The 10,109-nt window shown below is 40.5% G+C and overlaps 1 pseudogene; it reads left to right on the top strand.

Annotated features, from left to right (window-relative positions):
- The first annotated feature begins 3,458 nt into the window (after positions 1 to 3,458).
- LOC101046911 (double-strand break repair protein MRE11-like) lies at positions 3,459 to 7,852 on the top strand (annotated as a pseudogene).
- The last annotated feature ends 2,257 nt before the right edge of the window (positions 7,853 to 10,109 follow it).

The raw sequence follows: 10,109 nt of genomic DNA, 5'->3' as shown, positions 1-10,109 counted from the left end.
TGTAACTGAGCCCCGTCTGTGGCATGGGATGAAAGTGTATCTCTAACCTTTCCTAATGAAGAGGTAAGGTGGCCACTACCTGTGATATCTTGGAACATGGAAATTTTTAAAAACAACTTCCAACAACTTTGTAATGCTGAAGTTTGGCAGTGCTATTTTTTCTACAAAGTTAGGACTTTTGCTTTATTTAATAGTGACAACTCTGAATCTTTGGACATACAGGTTTGGTAAATTATATCTGATAATCATGTTAGAGTTATAAAGGATTTCTGAAGGCTCATTAGCCATTCCTGATTAGAGTCCCTTTGGAGTTTTAAAAGTTTCAATGTGAATTTCCTCAAATAAGTTTAACTTGTTTAAATCAAGGAGAAGGTTATTCAATGCAAGGAAAAGGTTATTCCTCTTGTGTAAACCTTAACATTTTAAATTTATTTTATATTTCTTTGAATGTCAGTGAATCATATAATGTATGTCAAGCACTCTTTCATTCCTAATGTGAGAATGGTAAACTCCCATAACTGATTCAGTAACTGCCCCTCCCAGCACTTCTGACAAATGGAAGCCATGAGAATCATCTGATAATTGTGAAGATGAAGACCAAAGTTGGAGTGAAAAACAGAAGAGTAGGAGGGAATGGTGAGAGCCTGTATGTGCATAGATGTGTAGGTGTGTGCCCAGTGTACATGAAAACTGGGAAGACAGAAGGAAGGAGGGAGGGAGAGAGGGAGGGAAGGAAGGGAGGGGGAGAGAGAGGAAAGGAAGGAGGGAGGAAGGGAGGCAGGCAGGCAGGCAGGCCGGCCGGCCAAGTTGATGACCCTATGGTTAAGACTCATGGGGTTGGCCCACACACACCCATGGATCTGACTCTGCTTTGGTTTAGGAGATAATGATGTCAGTGTCCACCTAGGTGTCTATCACAAAGTTGTTTAGTGACTTGTTAAGCACCAGGTACCCTCCCTCTCAATCAACGTAAGGCTCTTCTGGATCAACTATCTCAGTGCCTGCTGCATGTAAAGAACTTGGGAAGGTGCATGAATTTTTCTTTCCATGACAAGACCATTAGGAAAAAATAATAGAGGCATAGCAAGGCCTTAGCAACCCTGATAAGAGCAGGAGAGAAAGGAGAAAAAAATCATGTCTTCTTAAGGAGACAGGAAAGTGCAGTTAGCTCTTCTGGAAAGTCTGTCAAGGTCTTTGATGATCCCTATGGCTGTTAATTAACCAGTATCAATATTAACCAGTTAACAGCTATCTGGGCTCTTGCATATCTGGGTAAAAGCTGTTTGATGTTAATGTCCAGGATAGTCTAGGGTTAGAACTGTGACCACCAAGTAATGTGCAGCCTGAAGCATGTACATTGGAAGTGATGTGCACATAGCTCACTGCAGCCTCAAAATGCCAGGCTCGAGTCATCCTCCTTCCAACTCAGCAGCGCAAGTACCTGGGACATGTGCCACCACTCCCAGACTAGTTTTTTGTATTTTTTGTAGAGATGGGGTTTTTCCATGTTGCCCAGATTGGTCTCAAACTCCTGAGCTCAAGCAATCCACCTGCCTCAGCCTCTCAAAGTGCTGAGATTATAGGCATGAGCCACCATGCCTGGCCTAATATGTTGAGTTTGCTGGCTCTTTTCTGTATTTTATCTTTATCTTTGGTTTTGATCAGTTTGACAATAATATGCCTAGGCTTCTCTTATATTTACGTGCTTGAGGTTTAGTGAGCCCCTTGAATCTGTAAATTTCTGTCTTTTACCAAATTTGGGAATGTTTTGGCCACTATTTTTACAGTCTCTCTTTCCTCTCCCTAAGACTTCAATAACGCATGTATTAGATATTTTTAATATCCTTCCTCATGTACTTGGAGTTCTGTTCATCTTTTTCATTCTTGTTTCTTTATTCTTCAGATTAGGTAATACTATTGCTCTGTTTTCAAGCTCAGTCATCTCCATTCTGCCAAGTGCAGTCAGTGACCTTTTAAAATTTTTCAGATAATATATCAGTCAGTTCTAGAATTGTCATCTGGTTATTTTCTATAGTTTCCATTACTCTGATAGGATTGCTTATCTTTCATTCACTGCAAGTATATTTTTCTTTAGTTATAAAGGCTGACTTTAAAATCCTTATCGAAGGATTTATACCAAAATTTTATTCAATCCACCTACGTGCCACATATATTTCCCTTAAAAAATAAATAATAAATAAAAAGAGTTGAGGGAAATCTAATCTAAATATGTCTCTCTCCCTTGCTCAAAATCCTTCAGTGGCTCCTTTGTACCCAAGGATAATATTGAAACCCACCAAACTGATTTTAAAGGCCTCCAACCTACTTTGCCAACTTCATATGCAACTTGCTTTTTTTTTTTTTTTTTTTTTTTTGACACGGTCTCACTCTGTTGCCCAGGCTAGAGTGCAGTGGCACAATCTCAATTCTTGGCTCACTGCAATCTCTGCCTCCAGGGTTCAAGAGATTCTCCGGCCTCAGCCTCCCGAGTAGCTGGAATTACAGGCATGTGCCCACCACGCCCAGCTAATTTTTATATTTTTAGCAGAGACAGGTTTCACCATATTGGCCAGAGTGGTCTCAAACTCTTGACCTTAGGTGATCTGCCTGCCTTCGCCTCCCAAAGTGCTGGGATTACAGGCAAGAGTCACCATGCTCAGCCATATCCAGCTGTTTTTCTGCACAAAGAATGAGTTTCAACTATTTTGGTTTACTCCTGCTTTGTTTCCTATTCACTTAAGGTACCTATTAGTTTATGCCTCCTTGTTTTTAAATTATTTCTTTTCCTTTCCTCCTATGAAAAACTCTTTCTACATACTGAATTTCCAGGTTTTTTCATCAAATTTCCAGGCTGCCATAAGGCCTCCTCTGTCACCATAGTAAGGAGGAAGACTTTCCTTCACTGCTATTCTCATCCCTTTACTGCCTGAACTAATGTGGGCACATCAGTCACACATGGCTTGGTAGCAAGTCGTCTACTGCTGTCTTGGATTATCTTCCTCCCTTGATGTAGGCCTTGCCCCCTTCACTTGCCCTTAATCCACCTCTCACACACATCTTCAGCATCCCGAAGCAACATTTGACATGATGTTGGATTTTTCCCCTCTACATCAACAAGATTTCTTAAAGGCCAGTGGCAGGGTCAGAAACCTGAAATAGAAAGGTTTTGTTTTGTTTTACTTCTACAAACTGCTGTTAAGATAGTAAGGAGAGAATTCAGGTTTATGGCCCTGTGGGTTCTCAGAGGCAAGTTCTATTCTTGCTGTTTTCTTCACATGGATCCCACCCTTTCTTCCCAGAAAGAAGACAGCCTCGGGTCCCGATGGTGGAGCTTTGAAGAGTCCAGGAGTGGGAATTTCTAGAATTTAGAATTGAGCTAATTTTCTGACATTTGAGTACAGGACCCAGGGGTTTTTGGAGAAGAACCTGGTCCCAGAGGAGCCTGACTGACCATAAAAATGAATCCTGCAGAAGCACTTGATGATGAAAACATGTTTAAAATCTTAGTTGCAACAGATACTCATCTTGGATTTATGGAGAAAGATTCAGTCAGAGGAAATGATACGTGTATAACGCTTGATGAAATTTTAAAACTTGCCCAGGAAAATGAAGTGGATTTTATTTTGTTAGGTGGTGATCTTTTTCATGAAAACTAGCCCTCAAGGAAAACATTACATACCTGTCTCAAGTTCTTAAGAAACTATTGTCTTCTGCTATGTTTTGAGTTTTTTTAATCTTGCTCCTCTAACTCTTTCAATTTTGATGATAGGGTGTCGATTTTAGATCTTTCCTTGCTTCTCATATGGGCATTTATTGCTATATATTTTCCTCTAGACACTGCTTTAAATGTGTCCCAGAGATTCTGCTATGGTGTGTCTTCATTCTCATTGGTTTCAAGGAACATCTTTATTTCTTCCTTCATTTCATTGTTTATCCAGTCAACATTCAAGAGCCAGTTGTTCAATTTCCATGAAGCTGTGCGGTTCTGAGTTAGTTTCTGAATTCTGAATTCTAACTTGATTGTACTGTGGTCTGAGAGACTGTTATGATCTTCGTTCTTTTGCATTTGCTGAGAAGTGATTTACTTCCAATTATGTGGTCAATTTTAGAGTAGGTGTGATGTGGTGCTGAGAAGAATGTATATTCTATGGATTTGGGGTGGAGAGTTCTGTAAATGTCTGTTAGGTTTGCTTTGTGCAGGTCTGAGTTCAAGCTGTGGATATCCTTGCTAATTTTCTGTCTCGTTGATCTGTCTAATACTGACAGTGGAGTGTTAAAGTCTCCCACTATTATTGTGTGGGAGTCTAGGTCTCTTTGTAAGTCATTAAGAACTGGCTTTATGTATCTGGGTACTCCTATATTGGGTGCGTATATATTTAGGATTATTAGCTTTTCGTGTTGCATTGATCCTTTTACCATTATGTAATGTCCTTCTTGTCCCTTTTGATCTTTGTTGGTTTAAAGTCTATTTTATCAGAGACTAAAGACTTAAACTTAAGACCTAACACCATAAAAACCCTAAAAGAAAATCTAGGCAAACCATTCAGGACACAGGCATAGGCAAGGACTTCATGACTAAAACACCAAAAGCATTGGCAACAAAAGCCAAAATAGACAAATGGGACCTAATTAAACTCCAAAGCTTCTGCACAGCAAAAGAAACAATCATTAGAGTGAATCAGCAACCAACAGAATGGGAAAAAATTTTTGCCATCTACCCATCTGACAAAGGACTTATATTCAGAATCTACAAAGAACTAAAACAGATTTACAAGAATAAACAAACAAGCCTATTCAAAAGTGGGCAAAGGATATGAACAGACACTTTACAAAAGAAGATATATATGAGGCCAACCAACATATGAAAAAATGCTCATCATCACTGGTCATTAGAGAAATGCAAATCAAAACTACATTGAGATACCATCTCACGCCAGTTAGAATGGTGATCATTGAAAAATCTGGAGACAACAGATGCTGGAGAGGATGTGGAGAAACAGGAACACTTTTACACTGTTGGTGGGACTGTAAACTAGTTCAACCATTGTGGAAGACAGTGTGGCGATTCCTCAAGGACCTAGAAATTGAAATTCCATTTGACCCAGCAATCCCATTACTGGGTATATATCCAAAAGATTATAAATCACTCTATTATAAGGACACATGCACACAAATGTTCATTGCAGCACTGTTTACAACAGCAAAGACTTGGAACCAACCCAAATGCCCATCGATGATAGACTGGATAGGGAAAATGTGGTACATATACACCATGGAATATCATGCAGCCATAAAAAACAATGAGTTCATGTCCTTTGTAGGGACATGGATGAACCTGGAAACCATCCTCAGCAAACTAACACAAGAATAGAAAATCAAACACCACATGTTCTCACTCACAGGCGAGTGTTGAACAATGAGAACACATGGACACAGGGAGGGGAACATCATACACTGGGATCTGTGGGTGAGGGAAATAGGGGAGGGACAGTGGGGGATGGGGAGTTACGGAGGGATAACATGGGGAGAAATGCCAGATATAGGTGATGGGGAGGAAGGCAGCAAACCACATTGCCATGTATGTACCTATGCAACAATCTTGCATATTCTTCACATGTACCCCCAAAACCTAAAACGCAATAAAATATATATTAAAAAAATAAAAGAAGCTATTGGATGGGTGATAGGCCTGTCCAGTTTGAGATTCTCAGTGATCAATCAGTCAACTTTGGTTTTAGTAAGTTTCCGTAGGTGAACTATCTAGATGGCAATCTCAACATTTCAATTCCAGCGTTCAGTATTCATGGCAATCATAACAATCCCATGGGGGCACATGCACTCTGTGCCCTGGACATTTTAAGTTGTGCTGGATTTGTAAATCACTTTGGACGCTCAATGTCCATGGAGAAGATAGACATTAGTGCTGTTTTCCTTCAAAAAGGAAGCACAAAGATTGCACCTCATGGTTTAGGATCCATTCCAGATGAAAGGCTCTATCAAATGTTTGTTAATAAAAACTAACAATGTTGAGACCAAAAGAAGATGAGAACTCTCAGTTTAACTTATTTGTGATTCATCAGAACAGGAGTAAACATGGAAGTACTAACTTCGTTCCAGAACAATTTTTGGATGACTTCATAGATCTTGTTCCCCGGGGCCATGAACATGAGTGTAAAATAGCTCCAATCAAAAATGAACAACAGACCAGTCATAGTGGCTCATGCCTGTAATCCCAGCAGTTTGAGAGGCCAGTGCAGGTGGATCACATGAGGTCAGGAGTTTGAGACCAGCCTGACCAACATGGTGAAACCCCGTCTCTACTAAAAATACAAAATTATCTGGGTGCTGTGGCTCATGTCTGTGATCCCAGCTACTTGGGAGGCTGAAGCAGGAGAATCCCCTGAACCCAGGAGGTGAAGGTTGTAGTAAACCAAGATCACACCATTGTACTCCAGCCTGGGCAACAAAAGTGAAACTCCATCTAAAAATAATAATAAATAAACAACAACTGTTTTATACCTTACAACGTGGAAGTTCAATGGGTACTTCTCTTTCCCCAGGAGAAGCCGTAAAGAAACATGTTGATTTGCTGCATATTAAAGGGAGGAAAATGAATATGCATAAAATTTCTCCTCGCACAGCGTGGCAGTTTTTCAGAAAGGATGTTGTTCTGGCTTATCATCCAAACATTTTTAACTCAGCTAATCCGAAAGTAACCCAAGCCATGCAAAGCTTCTGTTTGGCAAAGATTGAGGAAATGCTTGAAAATGCTGAACAAGACTGTCTGCATAATTCTCACCAGCCAAAGAACCCTCTTCTACAACTGTGAGTGGACTACAGTGGAGGTTTTGAACCTTTCAGTGTTCTTCGCTTTAGCCAGAAATTTGTGGATCGAGTAGCTAATCCGAAAGACAGTCTCCATTTTTCCAGGCATAGAGAACAAAAGGAAAAAACAGGAGAAGAGACCAACTTTGGGAAACTTATCACAAAACCTTCTTCAGAAGGAACAACTTTAAAGGTAGAAGATCTTGTAAAACAGTATTTTCAAACTGCAGAGAGGAATGTGCAACCCTCACTACTAACAGAAAGAGGGACGGGTGAACCAGTACAAGAATTTGTAGACAAGGAGAAGAAAGATGCTGTCGAGGAATTAATGAAATACCAGTTGTGAAAACACAACGATTTCTTAAGGAACATCTTATTGATGCCCTAGGAGATAATATCATGAAGAAGTACTCATTTCAGAGTAAGCAGACAAAAAATACCAGTGAAGATGATGAAGTCCGTGAGGCTACGAACAGGGCCAGGAACTCTCAGATCTCAATCAGAGGAGTCCGCTTCTGCCTTTAGTACTGATGACCTTAAGAGTATAGATTTAGCAGAACAGATGACTAATGACTCTGATGATAGCATCTCAGCAGCAACCAACAAAGGAAGAGACCAAGAAAGAGGCCAAAGAGGAGGAAGAGGGCAAAATTCAGCATCAGAGGAGGGTCTCAAAGAGGAAGAGCAGGCACTGGTCTGGAGACTTCAAGTCATAACAGGAACTCAAAGACCACTGTGTCAGCATCTAGAAATATGTCTATTATACATGCCTTTAAATCTATAAGACAGCAGCCTTCCCGAAATATCACTAAGAAGTATTCAGAGGTGATTGAGGTAGATGAATCAGGTGTGGAAGAAGATAGTTTTCCTACCACTTTGCAGACAGATCAAAAGTGGTCCAGCACATCATCCAGCAAAAACATGTCCCAGAGCCAAGTATTGAAAGGGGTTGATCTTGAATCAAATGGGGATGACGATGATGATCCTTTTTATGAACATTAGTTCTTTAAGAAGAAATTGTAGATAATATATTTAGTTGCACTGAGAAATTTGCAAGATACAGGAAAAATCAAAACATTGCAAACTAAGAGTTTACAGTTTGAGATTTTAAGTACAGCTTCCCTAGCATGACTCCATAAGTAAGAAATTTCTCAGCTCAAGGACTATGCAATAGCATTGATTCACTTTGGTTTTTAACCTGCTTGTTATAATAAGAGCTAATATCATTCTCTTTTTGTTTTGTTTTGTTTTGTTTTGAGAGAGAATTTCACTCTTGTTGTCCAGGCTAGAGTGCAATGGCATGATCTTGGCTCACTGCAACCTCCTCCTTCCCAGGTTCAAGTGATTCTCCTGCCTCAGCCTTCCGAGTAGCGGGGATTGCAGATGCGTGCTCCACCATGGCCAGCTAGTTTTTTGTATTTTTATTAGAGACGACGGGATTTCACCATGTTGACCAGGCTGGTCTCACATTCTTGACCTCAGGTGATCCACCCACCTTGGCCTCCCAAGGTGCTGGGATTACAGGTGTGAGGCACCACACCCAGCCCCTAAATGTCATTCTTGAGTAAAGATTAAATCTACCATTTTACATTTCTGCTTCATGATCAAAAACTAAATTTAACTATATAAATGGTTGTATTTAGCCAAAGTTGAGGGAAAGAGCTTATAAAATTTAACCTCTTCATAATTTAATAATTTCCTAGAGGTTCTGGAATTTTCCTGAAAAGTAAATCTATGTGAACCTGTGCCTAAACTCACTATTTGTTACTATGTATGTTTTTTTCTAATGCTTCTTAAAAGACTGAATGATTAGAAGTACCTTATAGTTTGAAGAGATATGTTTTTATTTTTAAAAAGTAGAATATCAAAAAAAAAAGGGGGTAAGGAGAAAGCTTAGAGCATAAAGGCATGGATTGGAGAATAATATTTGATTATATAAGTATTATTTTCCTTCTCTCCTTTCCCTCAGGTCAAAAAGAAACTTGGAGGCAGGATGAAAGGACTGGAGAGGACTGGATAAGATTTGAGTTGCCACCAGGCCTGACCTACCCTGTCCCTAAGGAGGCATCCAAGTGCTAGGGAAGTGGAAGATGTTTGGCAATGTAGGCCTGAGGGCGGCCTCCCTAAGTCCTGTCCTCCAAGCAACTGTAGAATGTACCGTGAAACTGGGACACTTTTGAGCATGAAGAGTGCTATTAATAGTCACATAGAGACAACAGGCGAAAACTGGCAAAGTTTCCTGCAAACCAGGAGGTATAATCATCCTACGCATCCCCCCAGCACGATGTGGGACAGCATCCAAACGTTTCTCTAGCAGCGGTCGCTGCCATAAAAGTCATGCAGGAATGCTTGAGGAAGCCAGCAGCTGCAAAAGCTGGGGTCGAGCTTAAGGGGATACGAAGTGCATGAACAGGGCCCTGGAGGCCCACAGATGAGAGCAGATAAAGTCTCATTCCAGGGGGATGGATGAGCAGCCCTGCAGTGTGGGCCCCTGCGGACTGAGGATGGCACAGAGACCAGGTGCTCCACCCCAGCTTAGATAATATATAAGGCCCTTAAAAATACAGCTCACCCCTACGGAGAAAGGAGTTGAGGAGAAAATCCAAAACTGAGTTTACCTTCAAAGGTGACTGTGTATCTTGAAGTGCCAACATTTTTATTCTGTAATCAATGGGAATGAGTGATGTTTTTGTATTCCTGGCCACCATGATGTGTAAAATGTAAAATTATTCAATTTTCATTCTACGATGCTTCACATTTGTATTTGTTTCCAATGTCCTTTGCATCCTCTGAACTTGGTAAAACATCAGACTATTCCCAAGTAAATGAAAAACACACACCTTCAGACAAGCATGACTGTAGATATAGACTATGATGGGCAGAGCCTAGTGGGAGAAGCACGAAGATACACACCTCCAGGTCTTAGCATAAAGAAGTTCAAACCAGGGGTGTTACATACAGTCAGAATAACAGCAATAATGGTCACAATAACCAATGCCCATCTGCTTTTGGATCGGAACCATTTTTGCACGTATTCTCATTTCAGTCTCCATTTTTAGATGAGGAAATGGAAGCCCAAATGGGTTATATGACTTGCTATACTTTAAGCAGTTTTCAGGGACTCAAAACCTGATGCTATGTTTCACTGTCCATATATTCCTTCCAGGCCCCCCAGCTGCTGACTCAAGGACCACCATCCAAAAGCATAAAGGTACTTTCCCACACAAATAGTATGGAATCCATCCAGCCATGAATGAACTCTGTGCATTCACTATGTTTTGAGA

Source organism: Saimiri boliviensis, chromosome 9 (assembly GCF_048565385.1).
Source record: "Saimiri boliviensis isolate mSaiBol1 chromosome 9, mSaiBol1.pri, whole genome shotgun sequence".
In the NCBI taxonomy this organism is placed as follows: domain Eukaryota; kingdom Metazoa; phylum Chordata; class Mammalia; order Primates; family Cebidae; genus Saimiri; species Saimiri boliviensis.
Note: the sequence above shows the minus strand (reverse complement) of the source record. Positions and strands in the feature narration are given on the sequence as shown.